The sequence below is a fragment of the Callorhinchus milii genome, unplaced genomic scaffold, assembly GCF_018977255.1.
Source record: "Callorhinchus milii isolate IMCB2004 unplaced genomic scaffold, IMCB_Cmil_1.0 Scaffold12, whole genome shotgun sequence".
NCBI classification, from domain to species: domain Eukaryota; kingdom Metazoa; phylum Chordata; class Chondrichthyes; order Chimaeriformes; family Callorhinchidae; genus Callorhinchus; species Callorhinchus milii.
This window is the reverse complement of record NW_024704753.1, coordinates 508,460-524,773: the sequence shown is the minus strand read 5'-3', so window position 1 is coordinate 524,773 and position 16,314 is coordinate 508,460. Positions and strand designations below refer to the sequence as shown.

The 16,314-nt window shown below is 47.5% G+C and overlaps 1 protein-coding gene across 8 annotated transcripts in view; it reads right to left on the bottom strand.

The window, feature by feature from the left end:
• The window catches only part of atp2b2 (ATPase plasma membrane Ca2+ transporting 2), a 75,385-nt gene that overhangs the window by 44,163 nt on the left and 14,908 nt on the right, over positions 1–16,314 (bottom strand). For 6 of the 8 annotated variants that reach the window (XM_042339814.1, XM_042339804.1, XM_042339809.1 and 3 more), the window contains exons 2-3: positions 12,040–12,130; positions 7,717–7,785 (exon numbers count right to left, since the gene is read on the bottom strand). The exons of 1 other annotated variant lie outside the window; for it this stretch is intronic. The gene's annotated coding sequence lies outside the window, so the exon portion shown is untranslated. The remainder of the gene's footprint in view (positions 1–7,716; positions 7,786–12,039; positions 12,131–16,314) is intronic. One more of the 8 variants, XM_042339805.1, reaches the window with a different exon arrangement.

The following is a 16,314-nucleotide window of genomic DNA, read 5'->3' as shown; positions in this document are numbered from 1 at the left end:
GAACAGGGTACAGATAGGATCTCAGTTTAATGTCTCATCTGAAGGACGGAGCCTCCGACAATGTGACACTCTCTCCCGCCCCCCAGCACTGCACTGGAGCGTCAGCCTGGACTGCGAGCTCAAAGTCCCCGATGAACCCACAACCTCCTGGCTTCTTCCCCAAGCAGCTCTGCAATTCCAATTCCCTGCCCCTGTTTACATCTAACCTTTCTGATCACCTTCACTCTCCCTAGTACAAGTCGGAGCTATTCAATAGTAACAGGAATCGTGTGAGTGCTGTTTAAACAAACACCTTTGAGACGTCTCGATGACATGTAAGGTGCTACATGAAATGCAAGGATTATTATTATTATTAATAATCTTTACCTTTCGCCCCCCGCCTCTTGCCCTGCCCACCAATGGCACACAGCGGCAGAGGAGACACAAAAACACCAGAATGGAAAGTCACCGTTAGCGCTGAACAGGCGCAGCGAGAAATTGTAATTAAAGTGAGTGGGGAACAATAGTGTGAATTACACTGGGTTCTGAAAGGGATTCTGAGTAACCATGGAAATGCATTTCAGTGGCTGCGATTTTAGAGAATAAAGACAAGAGCCCACATTTCTATAGTCCTGTTCCCATCTCAATATCTCATAGCCTCACGAGAACTTACACTCGAGTGTAGTGACTGGCTTTATGGCCAAACAGGACAGTGATCTGTGCTGTGTCCCCCCACACGGCCCTGGGAGGTGACTGGACAATCTATCTGGAGGATTGTTCGTCGGGGGAAAAAAACAGCGTCTTCGGATTGACAGAATTTAGCGCTTTGAGACATCTCGAAGACGAGATAAGCCGCTGTGTCAAATGCACGTATTATTATTAATATCCTTCACCTGAACGGCATGGACAGGACGATCCGGGCGCTATCCCGCGTGGAGGGTGCTATATAAATGAGAGTTGTTGTTGTTAATGGCTCAACAGAGAGGGGGCAGCTCCCACAATGCCAGCGCTCCCCCCAGCCCAGCACTGGAGGATATAATCCAGAGAATAGGAAGCTTCAAGTCATCTCACTGTGCATGTCCACCCCTCCTCCCCCCACCGTGCCTCCTCCCCCCAACAGAGCCGGTGCTTGACAGCTGACGGTGAAGGTGATGGCTGGACTCTCCCCCCCAGTGGCCTCTTTGTGCCGTGGTCGACACCAGTGGCCGAGGGTCAGAGGAAGATTTACTCAAGAGCATCGATTTTTCTGCAGCAAACCCACAACGGAGAAAGGTTCTTAATATACAGCTTTGTCCTTCACTGTGTCGCAGTGTGTTCTCTCTCCTCTGAAATACATTGGGGTGGGGAGATCTTAAAACTGACCAACACGTCACACTGTATCCTGGGGGAGGCCATTCAGCTCATCAAGTCTGTGTGCATGTAGGTGTGTGTGTGTGTGAGTATGAATGTGTGCACACCTGTATGTGTGTGTGTATGTGTGCGCGTGCATAAACTATCACTAGGGTTACACGACCAATGATCCTAGTCAGAGTAACCCACTAGTCCTGGCTGCCTGTCTCGCTGAGCGTGGTTTAACGCCGCTGATCGTCAGCGCCCCCATCCTGGATTATTTCAGGCACGGCCGCACCTTATAAATAAATCAATACCTAATTATTCTCTGCACTGAGGCTGGTCACTGTAAAGTTTAATGCACACACTGACATTTTCTGCTGAATCGCCCTGTGCTGTATGCATAGAACATAAAGGTTACAGAAAGTGAGAGCTGGTGTGTGAGACCAGCAAACCCGAACAGCACATCCAGGCAGTCAGTCAGTCTGTCTGTCTGGGCACCCACACCTTTACCCTCCCCACTGGAGCTCTCTACTCTAACCCACTGGGTTAAGGGGAAGAGAAAGACATCGGCTGCCTCAGTGTAAAGCTGTTGCAGTGAACAATATCACATCTTCACTGTCACTCCCTGCTCCCGCCAAGACCTGCCTGAAAATCCCGGCTGCCGCAGTCTCTCTGTCAAGTGATAAACTCACCGGCCGGTCATCCTCACTAGTGTCACTGCATTGTTCCTTGCACATACACACACTCACACACTCACGCTCACTGACTCACCTACACTCGCTCACTCACACTCAGTGACTCACATCCACTCACTCATATACTCACTCACACACTCACTTAAATGCACACACTCACTCACACACTCACTGGCTCACATGTACACACTCACACACTCACATACACTCTCACTGAATCACATAGACACGCTCACTCACACACACTCACTGACTCACATGCATTCACTCACACACGTACACTCACACATACACACATGGACTCCCCCAAAAAAACACACACCACTCACATACATACAAACAAATACATACATACAAACAAGCACACAGGCTCCCCCAAAACACACACTCACAGGCTCCCATAGGGCACACACACCCACAGTACGAGTGAGTGTGTGTGTGTGTGTGAGAGAGACTGACTGAGACTGTGTGTGACTGAGTGAGTGAGACTGTGTGTGATTGTGACTGTGTGTGAGTGAGTGTGAATGGGTGTGTGTGACTTGTGTTAATTTGCTCGGAGTCCTGCGGTTTCTGTGTGTCAGATTGACGGTTCAGATTGACGGCTGAGGACGGGTTAGTTTCTATTCAGGGTGCTGAGAGCCACAGCCATTCTCTCTGTGATTGACGCTGTGTAAATAGATCTCTTTATAGAAACGGTGTCAATTCGTGCACAATTATTAGCAACAAACGCTTTATAATTTGTTCAGAATCACGGTGCGTTGGTTACATAATATGATCATTACATTTGATAATCAGTGGGCAGGTCGTGAGTCCACATCCGTACCCCTCCTCTGCACACCACCACCCCACACACACACAGCTTCACACACACACACAGCCCCTTACACACACACTGAACCCCCTCCTCCCCCACAGACACACTGCTCCCCCGCCACACACACACCATTGATCTCCCCACATACACGCTGACCCCACACACACACATACAACCATTGATCCCCCCCCACACACACACTGCTCCCCCACTACCCCCCCCCCCCACACACACACACAGTGTTACAGGTGACTGAGTGAAATCCCTCTCCCGGTTTCAGTAACAGTCACCACATGCTCGCACCAAAATCAGATGCAAACACCAGATCGTGACTGTGGTGATTACTGACCTCAATGTCACTCGCTCCCCCACTGGAGCTCTCTACTCTAACCCCATTCCCTGCTCTCTCTCTCTCTCCCCATCGTGTCTGTGCTGGGGCTCTCTCCCCCACTGGAGCTCTCTACTCTCCCCCACTGACTCTCTCTCTCCTCCTCATCGTGTCTGTGCTGGGGCTCGCTCCCCCACTGGAGCTCTCTACTCTAACCCCATTCCCTGCTCTCTCTCTCTCTCCCCATCGTGTCTGTGTTGGGGCTCGCTCCCCCACTGGAGCTCTCTACTCTAACCCCATTCCCTGCTCTCTCTCTCTCTCCCCATGGTGTCTGTGCTGGTGTTCGCTCCCCCACTGGAGCTCTCTACTCTAACCCCATTCCCTGCTCTCAAATAACAACGTTTACATTAAGAAAATGCTTAAATGTTTATGTTTTAGTTACAATGCATGGCATTAGCGAAATTGTGTCTCTGATTTAATTAAGATGGCACTGCTACTGAGAGGGTCTGTTTCAAAGGTCCATATCATTTAGCACCACGGGGATTGGAGCCACTGATCCCATTGGGTGGGTTGGTTCAATGTGTGAGTCACATTGTGCAATAAACTCTCCACGTGCAAGCAATTGTTTCATTTCCACAAATTAAATTGTTCTAAATACAGAATCAGAGAGAGGTAGACAGAGAGAGAGAGACAAAGAGAGGCAGAGAGAGAGGGAATGTGAGAGACACAGGGAGTGTGAGACACAGTTATATATAGAGAGAGAGACTGGGTGAGTGTGAGAGACACAGATAGGGAGACATGTATCTCGGGTTGGATGAGCGCCCTGGAATTTGCTAAACACACGGTGCAACATTCAGAGACGATTTGATATTTAAATCATCTGCAAAACAGGAGATCCCCAGCCCCCCCCCCCACACACACACACACTGATAAATCCCAGCCAATATTCCAAACTTTGCCACTAGAATATGCAAAAAGCTCAAAGTGCTTGCTAGGAATCACTGACAATTTTTGCATCCAGCAATGTTATCCACAAACATACAGCAAGTGACCAACTTTCTGTGGAGGATTACTGGACAGGGCATTGCGAGAAATTCACTTCTCAGCAGCTTTAATGTCCACCCGAACAGATAACAGGGGGTTGGGGGTGGAATGTGGACCTGGATTTTATATTTCGTCCACAGGACAGCACGAAGGTTGTGAACACTTGCAGGGGTCTCCCATATTACTCAACATCAGGTCAATTCTGTCAGATATAAACGGCTGAAAGTATTGACTGGAGTCAACTGTTGTTACAGAGAACTAATTTATGAGCTTGGCAAGGTACTCTTACTAGCCAATTAACAGCGATATATATCACAGGATAACTGAAGAGCTCTCTATTGGCCATTAGGATTGTGATGTAGAAGAGCTCTCTGCTTCTCATCCATTCTCCAATGGCAGCCGGACAGAAACATCACCAATTCTCTCTTTAGTAAATTAGTTCAGAGGTTTCCAGGCTCCTCAGATCCCTGACCAAAACCAAAGCCAATGTTTGCAACAATCACTCTTTAAGAACATGACACAATGAGAAGAGGCCATCTGGCCCACCAAATCCTCCCCCAGGGAGATATCCTCCCACCATCTCATCCAATCATCAGAGAGTTCAACAACAATTTACATTTATATATAATAGTGCCCTTGAGGCAAGCTGTGTCTCATATCTTACTCAATCAAATGAAACAGCAGAAAATTTAGCCTTTGGACTGTTTCCCACCATAGAACAGCATTTCCTCTCCCCCTGCCTTCTCCCCAGCCCAACCCAGCCCTGCCCAACCCAGCCCTGTCCAGCCTTGCCCAAACCAGCCCAAGGGATGTTAGCTCGAAGAAAGCTCCTCACAGCGTAATGTGACGGCAGAGAGAGCCCTCAATATGCACCTAAGACAGTTGACAAGCAGAATAAAACTAGTCGCTGCACAGTTCCAAGAGGGAGCGCAGACATGATAGAGAGAGCAGGGAATGGGGTTAGAGTAGAGAGCTCCAGTGGGGGAGCGAGCCCCAGCACAGACACGATGGAGATTAGAGCCAAGAATCATCCAAACAACACTGAACATTGACCTCACATCAGCCACCAACACCCAGTGTTTGGGGGACATCGCTGTGCACAAATAGCTGTGAGTTTGGCCGTCAATAAGATTAAAAAGAAATAATAAAAACGCTCCTCATCACATTCAAACTGGGCCATTTGGTGGTGACATGAGCCTCTCTGTACCCAATCAATGAAGCGCAGAGGATATAGAGGCAAAGTCCCTTTAACACAATATAATACATAACCTAACCATCGGAGCATTGTTTATTATTTTAATCAGAAACACAATTTAATCAGCGGTGTAATTATCCTTTCAGAGAGTCAGCTCTGAGAGCCCCGATCATTGTCATTTGCATCACAGCAGCCAGCAATGTTTGAGCAGGTCACGGCTTTGGTGGTCTCTGGCTAATTTACCGGGGGCTGGAGAGGCTGCACACAATCAAATCAGGAAAATTACCCCAAATCTAAGTGCTCAAAGTACAGCGAGGAGGCACAACTCGTAATGCAAACAAATTGGAAGCAGATTTTTATTTATATTATTCAAGTGGGCTATGAAGTGCAGAATGCATTTTCATAATTCCACTCCTTTCACATAATTACCAGCTACAAACACGCTGACAGCACTTATAGTGTCCGCACTTCACAGCACAGCACTGAGCACTAAACACAGCTCTGCTTTACTGTAGTCACTGGCTGGCAGCGAGTTTATACACTGAGCTCCGGCACAGCAGGACAGGGGGTCAGAGAGCTGAGAAAGGCACCTCGTCTAGAACAAGAGATCAAGGGAATCTATTCTAGGAAACTGGATAAATACCTTCAAAGGAGTAAGTAATGGGCTGCAGAGGGGGCAAACGGCAGGTAAAAGGGACTGAAAAAATACTCCTAAAAGAGCCAGCACAGACATGGTGGGATGAATGGCATTCTTCTGTGTGTTTATTTATAATCCTTGCACTTGATATTTCTGTAGTTTTGTTTCTGGTGAATCACCTAATCAGGTTTTGTGGGGGGTGGAGGGGGCGGGCGTGAGATACCCTCTGTGAGTTCTGTTTCTCCTCCAACCACAGCCCCCGCACCACGCCTCCCACCCATAGCCCCTACTCTCTGACCCCACACCCTCCCACAACAACAGTCCCCACTCCTGCCCCACCACAACCTGCCCGCCACACCTGCCCCTGCAATCCCCTCCTCCCCGCAATTGTGGAAGCCACCACAGAATCCTTAACATTGAAGAGCAGTGTAATGTGCAGTGAAATTAGTTTGTTAGCAGTGAAGCCCAATCACTTGGCATGACTGGAGTTTAGTTGATGTCACAACACAAGGGTTCAATGCATTTGTCCCCATCACTGCACTGCACACAGCCAAGAGGTAATACAAACCTCACTGGTACAGATCCTACTGAGAGCACTCTGGCAGTTACCAATAGGATACCAATATTGCTGCTTCATAATATGCTCTAATATATGATACCCTGTAATGAATCATGGAAATGACAGCACAAAAGGAGGTTGTTTGGACTATCGTGTCTGTGCTGGGGCTCGCTCCCCCACTGGAACTCTACTCTAACCCCATTCCCTGCTCTCTCTCTCTCCCCATCGTGTCTGTGCTGGGGCTCGCTCCCGCACTGGAATTCTCTACTCTAACTCCATTCCCGTGTTCCTTCCCTACATCTTTTAATATTTTTACTCCTCAAGTGTTTTCTCTAAAGACTTTTCAAAATGTGATAATTGATTAGGTTAAACAGGACTTGCAGTGGCATTTCCCACAGCCCAATAACCCATTGTGTAAAGGAAAGCCTCTAACCTCCCCACTTTCTGCTGCTAGTAATCATCCTGAGTTGATGTTCCCCGCTCTCCCTTATTGCCAATCATAAATATTTAGTGTAAATAAATGTTCTGAAAGAGTCCAAATGCAACCCTTAGGGATCAATCGGCATAAAGTGGAACTGATCAGGAAGAGCAGACAACCCCCAGGGAGTGACGAGTGTTAAATACCCGGCCCATGATCACTGCCGACCCCCCCCACCACCAGCTCACCGAGTAACAATCCAGACACGTCAAGTGACTCCACCATTTAGTGACCAACCACTTAATCGCTCAACTCAGGACTGAAAGAGTTAAAGCTCAGACTGACCTTGCTGAAGCCCAGGGTAATTTCAGTCTATGCCACACTGAGCGAGAAGCACCTTTCGCCAGCATCAGCGATGAGATATCGCTCTGAGCTGCTCCCACGCTCTCTCACACACACAGCCCGGCTCATGTTCTTACACCGAAGAAAGCACAAGAACTACAGCTGTGTGCGGCGCAGAGCATCATGGAAAGAGGCTACTGGGCACATCTCCAGACCAGTAACATATTAATTTCACCAGCAGATATGACCCCACCTCGCGTCAATCTCTCAAACAGCGCTCAGCCTTATATGGCTGTGAGTTAAAAACCTATTAATCCATTAAAGGTTTGCGGAGTCAGCGAGAGAGACATTAAACGGCAGTGGGAAACATTACCATGTAGTGCAGGGGCCAGCAGCTGGGATCTGGGGCTGGAATGTGCAGGTCCCTCAGTCAGCACAGGCTCTGAAACGACAGGAGGAAGCAATAAATTGGAACGTGTTGACACAGAGGGAACAGTAAAAGCGACACTGGCCACGTTAATGAAGGAGGTATTCAGGTACTCATGGTAATTAAGTTACCGTTGCCTGTAGGAATGCACAGGCAGCCTCACAATTACTGGTACCCACTGAGAGCAATCGCACGTGCAGGCTGGAGCTTACACTGTGAAATAGCTGAGCTGCACATTAAACTAATGTGAATCTCGGCCCCAAAACTGTGATTGCCTCTGTGCCGCGTTCAGTTTCTTTGCCTGAGAAGTGTCCGATTGAGCTCGGCTACAACTTCCACTGACCTAGATTCCCCCATCGGCAGCACTAGAGAAAGGAAGGTAGTTTATCACAGAGAGAGGCTCAGAGCGCTTTAGGGCTAATTACCCCCCACCACAGTCATTGCTCTTGTGGGCAAGCGTGGCAGCCATTGCACCAGCAAGGCCCCTCAGTCAACAGGGAGGTGAATGAGCAATACCTCTGGGGGATTGTCAGTCAGGACATTGGCAGGAGCTCTCGTCTCTTTTCTAATAGTGTCGCTGGATGGATAAAGTCCCCCCGAACAGCTGCGGACGGGACCTCGATTTAACGTCTCATTCATAGAGTCAGCTCAAATCCTTCCAATCCAGAGACTAGGGCACTAGCGACTGGCACCCGAGCTGGCGGGAGAGGACTGGGCACATCGAGTCAGACTCAGTCTCACTGTGATGTGTTGAAGAGGGTCAGTTGCTGTAACCAGATAAACATCTGGAAGGACCATCAGCTGCCACTACAAGAGCCGTCGCTGTGAGAAAGTGCAGTGCCCAGTGATATCCGGGCATCTTACTGAGCGAACCTTGGTTTAATGGGAATATCTGCTCAAGCCCCCAGCTAATCACACAAGCAAGATGTTCCCTTTATCCAGTTATTCTCATCAATGACACAATATAATCATATTAATCCTCGCATTCGATACAGCCTCTTTCATTTGGGGAGTGCCCTCACAGGATATATTCTAAGGTGCAGTGACTGTGTATTTTGTAGGTGGATGTGGCAACCAACTTTCACTGTCAAATTCGAAGGTTGGTGAGAATAGATGTTCTGGATCCTGTGATTGGCCGAGTTATCTGTAACCCTCCCTCCTGCTTGTGATGATCTGTTCTGTTTGTTCCCTCTTTTTGGAGTCGGGCCGAGGACTGGAGCTGCCGGCTTTGGCTCTGTCACCTCTCTGCAACGTTTCAGTGATGGTGAGCTGACTAACATACAGGCAAAGTCACATCTCAAGCCCCAATAACAGATTGTCAAGCACTGTGACGTTTGAACCCCCCCCAAACACCCCTCCTCCCCGACCTACCCACCCACATACACAGACACTCACACAGACACTCAGAGTCAGGATTGAGAGAGAGAGATCAGTGGTTTGACTCCATACAAGATTCCAACTTTCAACCGACCCTGAGAGATGGGTTGATATTTCCAGGTTGATTCAGACTCAGAGGCATCTTTGGGGGGAAATGAAATGTGATGTTCCTCTGACTGAACAAGCATTAGTTTCCCACAAACCTATTTCAGTCCTTGGAAGGAGAGAGAGAGAGAAGAAAGCTTTGGGCACAAGTTCTCAGGAGCTTTGATGTTAAGCAGCTGGTGTCACCCCAATGACGGGAATCTGAGTACAAGTTGATGCTATAAATGCAAACATGACTGCCAAAAAAACAGGGGAGGTTAGAACGCCCGCTTACACTGTGAGTGAGGGCTGGGAGAGTACAGAGCGGAGAGAGCTGTGGAAGCCGAGTCAAGAACAACATTTAATTGAAAATGGGAAAACTACATGAGGAGAAATAGTGCTAACAGAGGCAGGAATGAAGGTGGGGTAAATCCAGAACAAATCTGCGGAGACACTACTTCAGAAAGTGAGTAGTGAACGTATGGAACAGGCTCTGTTGGGAGATGGTAGAAGCAGAAAGTGTTGATTCTTTCAAGAACAAATTAGATCCATTTCTGTTAAGAAATAATATTTGGGGATACAGTGTATAGTTTGGGACACGACATGTCAAGCGACTGCCAGGATGGTGGAAGGTGAACTGGATAGACCTTGGTCTTCTTTCGCCCAGTAATTCTTATGTTCTTATGATTGGCTATCAGGGGGAGACAGGAGAGTCCAGGTGGGTGCTGGAAAGACCCGGGGGGGGGGGGTGTTGGGAGCAGCTCTTCATGCCTGTGCCTTCCCCAGAGCTTTGCTGCCCTCGCAGATGAGCGAGGCAGATGGTGAACAGTCGGACATGAGTTTTGTGGTTGACAACACTCTCAAGGTGCTGACGTGCGGAACTGAACTCCAGCTGAGGCCAGGCTCACATCCCAGTGGATTTCCAGGTTCCTCACTCCACGGCTCGCAACAAGGACAACAAGAGTGAGAAGGGAGTTCAGGAGTTTTGTGTTAAAGTCAAAGGTAAGATCCCGCTGGATCAACACTCCCCCCCCCCCCCCCCACTTTAGGCAAGCAATATAACAGGGTTTCAACCCGGGATCAGACACATTTGCCAGCTGGCCAGCTCCCTGAAACCCTCTCCCCTCCCCACACACACTCCCCACCACCCTCCCCCCCACCACACACTCTCCCATTCCCCCCCCCCACCCCCACACACAATCCCCTTCTTTCTTGGCGACTGGACTGAGTCCGTGTTGGTCCTGGCTCCCTCAGTGAGGTGAGAAGCAGAGTAACTTTGATGTGTCGCCATTAATTGTAAACGTGCAGAATTTAGCACAGGAAACATTAATCAAGAGAAAGTGGATTTAGCCCAAAAATAGGTCAGTCCAAAAGTGAGGAAAGGCTAAACATTCTACCTGTGATTGGATGACTCACACACAGGTAGTCAGAATGAGTTACAGTTCTGGCCGGTACAGATGGTCATATTTCATTGAAATTTCTATTTATAACCAAAGCTCAACAGCATGTTCAAACCCAAGCGCCGTTCCTAATGACATCAGCAGTGTGGTGGAATGAAGGGAAGCAGTGGCGATCTGAGGATGAGGATTATAAGATCAGCTGCACTGCCCAGGCACCTCAGTTAATGTGGGCAAATATACATGTGTTTGACATGTAAATCCGAGTCCCAAACCCAGCACCATAAAGTGCAATATATTTTCAGGGCATCACAAAGGGTTTGAAATATTGTTATTAATAATCTTTGCATTTGTGAATGTGCCTTACGACGCCATAACAGCTCAAAGTGCTTCACAGAGTTTTCTTAAGGTTATAGTGACTGTATTTTGTAGGCAAACACGGCAGCTATTGCGTACAGCAATGTGCCCCAAACAGCCATGAATGAATGAGTTTTCTGAGGGACGGTGGGTCAGGACATTGGGAGAGAGAGAGAGAAACTCCCTTCCCTTTTCCAGCAGCACCGCAGGATCTTTATTCTGATAACTGCTAAAAGTTTTGCTTTGAGAGGTTTAAACATAGAATATATTGAAAGCACAAAGTGAATCATTGTTAATTTTAAAATAAACAGGCTTTGCTTGAATTCAGTTCAATGTGATATCTTCAGGAGATGAAGACAATCTTGCTCCCTGTCCAACCTCCTGAACAAATCCTTTCACTCATCAATAACCTCGACTCCTTCTCATTTCCAGGAACATTGCAAACCCCTTTGTCAACTTGAAGGCGGCCTGTCTTGGCCAACAATCCTCCAAGTAAAATGACTGCTCATCTCACTGGGTCATACATTTAACTGCCACATCGCCTGCAAAATAAACAGTCACTACACCTGACACTAATTACTTTGAGTGCTCTGAGGCATCTTTGACCCGTTAAACAGCTATAAAAATACATGTTCTTTCTCGTAATTTATACTTCTCTTATTCAACGGCATCTGACACCTATCCACCCACATACCCAGCTTCATCATTTAGTAGCAATAGTTAGGCAGTCAGCTGAGAGCTTTAGGTTTCAGCGTTTGGTGTGAACATAATGTCGCTTCAATCAATATTTACTGCAGAGAAGGAGAGTTGGTTTAAGTCACTTTAACAGTACAGGTGTGTCCTCTGGAGAAACTGTTGCACCTTTTACATTGATTGTAATCTTAACAAAGAGAGAGAGAGAGGAACATCCACGGTCACTCCTCCGGTCTCCTCTGACACTCAAACCTGGCCTCAACTCAAAGGTCAAAATGTGGCTCTGAATCTAAATAGTCTCTGGAGACTTTGTCCAAAACTTTTACACAAACTGTAAATCAGTCTTTAACATTTTACTTACAGGAGTATGAGGAACACTCCAATAACACAGCAGCGATCTGAGCCAGGCTCTTCAACCAACTCGCAGTCTCCTGCTCACTCTGAGCTCTGATCTGCAGTAAGAACACAATCATTTACCTGGTTTAATATTAAATAATCTCAGATAGAGAAATAAAGCTATGAACTGTGTAATGTTTTATTAACATATTAATCCCAGGGTGCAGTGCGCACTGACACAGTGAGGTCCAACAAACCGCCAAGCTTAGAAACCCAATCCCTCAAACGTATGTCTCATAACTTGCACTTGGCAACAAATAATTTCTAGCAGAAGCTGGATGAATAATTGCCTGACAATGTGTCATGTGCCACACAAGTCCCTCGGTGACATTGCTATTTACACGCCAGGTACTGCCTGCTCCACATACAGGCTCTGAGACTCAGAGTGCCTCACTCTCTCGCCTGATGCCAACCTGGCTCAGTGGGTAGCATTCTCGCTCTGAGTCAGAAGGTTGTGGGTTCAAGCCCCACTTTGGGGCTTGGATCTCATATAGTCTAAGCTGACACACCAATGCGGTGCTGGGGATGTGCTGCATTGTCATAGGTGCTGTCCTTTGGATGAGATATTAACGAGGTTCCGTCTGCCTGTTCAGGTGGATGTTAAAGATCCGGTGACGTTACTTGAAAGGAGAAGGAGTCTCTCCCGGTGTCCTGGCCAAGAATTCCACAGATAAGATTGGTCAGTCACTTCATGGCTATCTGTGCATTGCTGTGCTCTAATTGACTGCCGCGTTTCGCCCACAAAATGAATCCTGTGAAGCACTTTGAGACGTCCTCCCGGCGTGATCAAATACTGTATCAAATGCAAAGGTTATTATTAATAATGATGATAATTACCATTAATAATGATGATCATCATTATTCATCATAATAATGAAACCATTGTCCTTAAAGTCAAAATTGCACAGGAATTTTTGAAAATTGTGAAAGTCTGTGTTGGATAGGAAACAGCAGGAAAAACAGCTTCGAAACCAAGCCCGAGCTGCTCCGACCTCTTCTCCTTTTTTTTGTAAATTTTATTCTCGGTTATATACTGTGATACCCGGAGCCTGGGCTTTCCATCAACATTAGCCACCTCTCCAGTGCTGCCAGTGACGCTGATTAATGGCCGCTCGCAGAGGGGGGGATGGGGGGGGGTGTGGGGGAGAGCAGCAAGCCGGAACAGGGCAGGAACTGGGCAGTGAGGACCACAGAGACTTAGCTATCAATCACAGAGTTGGGACACTGCTGTGCACAATTGGCTGCCGTGTTCTGTCCACAAAAATATACAAGCAATTTGCTTTACAGTATATTCTGTGGAGGGGTTTGAGACGTCTCGAAGACGTGATAAGGTGCTGTATCAAATGCAAGGATTATTATTGTAATTATTATTATTATAATTGTTATTATTATAGTAGTTGGAACGCAGTTGGAACAGCCGAGCGAGAGTTGGAGAGAATCCAGACAGAAGAGAATCAGAAGCAGTGGGCGACGCACAGGTATGGCTCATTCGCAGAACATTCCAGAAACAGGCCATTCTGTGCTGATGGTTTTGGCCACGTGAATCTCACTCTCCGCTCATACCCTTAAAATATTTCTGCCCTCCAAATATCTAACCAGCTAAATCTCAGTTTTAAAAATATCTCCTGCCCTCTGCCTCAACACCAGTGAATCCCACCTTCCCTCCCGCTCTCAAAGACACCTTGCTCTAACCTCCCTGTTTAATTCCTGTTGTGATGAATCCTCTCATTGCAGTCCTGCCGGGTGTTATGGAAACCCCAGGACATGTTAACAATGGCGCTGGGAACCAGGAGCACACGCCTTCAGTCGGGTTCCACAATCCTGTGAATTAGGTTTAAGATCAGGATGTGATCCACAAACCGGGGGAGGTGGTGGGGGCTGTGGGGGGAAGAGGGTGCTTGGAAAAAATTAAGCTGGATCCGCTGCTCCGCTATTTACTTCCAGAGCGACATTACCATGGCCACTGGAACTCTAATGGGATTGCTTGTTAAGGAATTGATTTGTTCAGGAACAGGATGGGAAAGGAACGTGGTTGTTAAGGAACATGGTTGTTAAGGAATGGAGTTGTTAGGGAATAGGGTTGTTAGGGAATGGGATTGTTAGGCACATGGAGAGGTCCTGCTGACATGTATTGTATTGAGAACCTCTGTTTTATTATGCTGGGCTATTGGAATGAGATTGGCTACTGGACGCTCCCAGATCATGTGCATAAGCTGCATTTGATGAAACTCGGAATGATTATACATTATTGGGACACTGTTGCAATCCAGAGTTTTACATTTTGATTCAACAAATAATCCAATTTCTATTATCTGTGTTTCTTCTCTGGCTGTGATAACAGAGACGCTGGGTGCCAATCTTCCCCAGCTCCAGGCTCCCACTAACACAGCGTGTTAAATATAAACCTAGTTTGAAGTTTGACATTTCAGCATTATCTTTGCATTGGATAAGTTCTGGAGAGGAACATTACTAAAGGATATAGTTAAGTAGGGGATAGGGTTAGAGTAGAGAGCTCCAGAGGGGAAGCAAGCACCAACACAAACACGATGGGGAGAATGCGGGGAATGGGTTTAGAGTAAGGAGCTCTGGAGAGTGAGATATGAGGCTTTAACCCATAACCTCCCTGGCCCCAAGGCCAAGCTGACGACAACTGAGTTACCGTTGAGCAAGTGCGGTGATTAGTTTTCACCCTCTGATCACTCGAGTCAAACATCAACCGAGCAGCTCAGACAAAGAGCAACATGTGGCAGGCATCCAACTGAAATCACCGCACACTTCACTGTCTGATGCTCCACTACCAAGAGGCAGTGCATTTCTGCCCAATGTTTCCATTCTCCCGGCCTCCGAACCATCAACAGTATCCAACCAACCGGTTACAAGGGAGTCAAGGAGCATGTCAGGGTTGGCCCCTTCATAAACCCACCCTGAGAAATAGAGGAAACTCAGTGACGTGAAGTGATCAGTGCTCCAGGCTTCAACATAGTCCAACGGCAGATCAGCAACCGCTCCCCGCTCTTCCGCACCTCTCCCCCTTCTCATCCCTCCACCTCCCACTCGCTTCATCAAAGCCATGGGTCTCACTAACTGCAACTAACGGAGCAGAAGAAAGTGCTTGTGCAGCACAGAGATCAGCGAATGGGCATCAAGTAGACAGCGCCAGTTGGGGGGAGGGAAGACATTTAAGAATTTTTCTGGTGACCTTAAATTCTGAGATTAAAATGGTTGCACTTGGACCAGGTGGAATTTGAGTTTGACGCAGACGCGGGCAAATAGATTTGTTTCTCAGCTCCGAACTCCCAAGGCTCTGAGAAACACTAACCTTGGCACCCGCGAGTTTCAAACTAATATTTCATACTTTCACGTCCATTACCAGAGAGACATCATCCCCCACCCACCCCCAACGCACCCAATATAATCTTCAACATGATTAGATTTTCTTGTGCTCAATGAATCATTCCGTGCACTGACACACAGAGTAAACGTGTTCTGATTTCTCTCAGGCTTCGGATGCTGAAGTGATACATTTACCCTTTCATTAAAATAACACACGGTGAGGCTGCAAGGGTAGTGCTTGCTGCAGCCCTAGGCCATGTTTGCCAACACGTTGACCAGTGACAGTCGCTACGGGGCCTGACCATTGCCTGCGGCTTTTCTACATTCGCCAGGAAAAGTTACAGAAAGTTACAAGTGACTGAGGGGGAGAGAGTGTGGCAAACCTCCCCCTCCCCACTCTCGCCAAGTGACCAGCTTTACAACAAAGAACAACTCGCATTTATACAGCGCCTTCACTGGGGTAGCGTCCCGGAGCACTTGTTTCTCTGCCTTTAAGGGAAACAACTATTTAAACTGGGAACATTGTTCACGGGGAGGAATGGAATGTCACCCTGAGGCCCGAGGGTTCCTCATTTCACCTGGTTTAAGAAAGGCAGCGGGCTCCGCCGTGCTGGATCTATCAAGATATCTGAATAAGAAACGTGTGATGATGAATTTCTGACACACAAGTCTCTGACGAAAAGCATTCAATGTTTCACAAATTCCCAAATGAGATTTCTCATTGAGAAATCCCTGCACATCAGACGATAATATTCAACAAGGTTTGGAACCCAGTACTGATCAACTCCATCCCTGAGCCCCTCCGCCTCCTTCAAGGTACATCTCAAGGCTCTCCTCTTTGACTGTGCTTTTCGTCATCCTCCCACCACCACCCCTCTTGCCCTCCACCACTCGATTCCAACCCCCA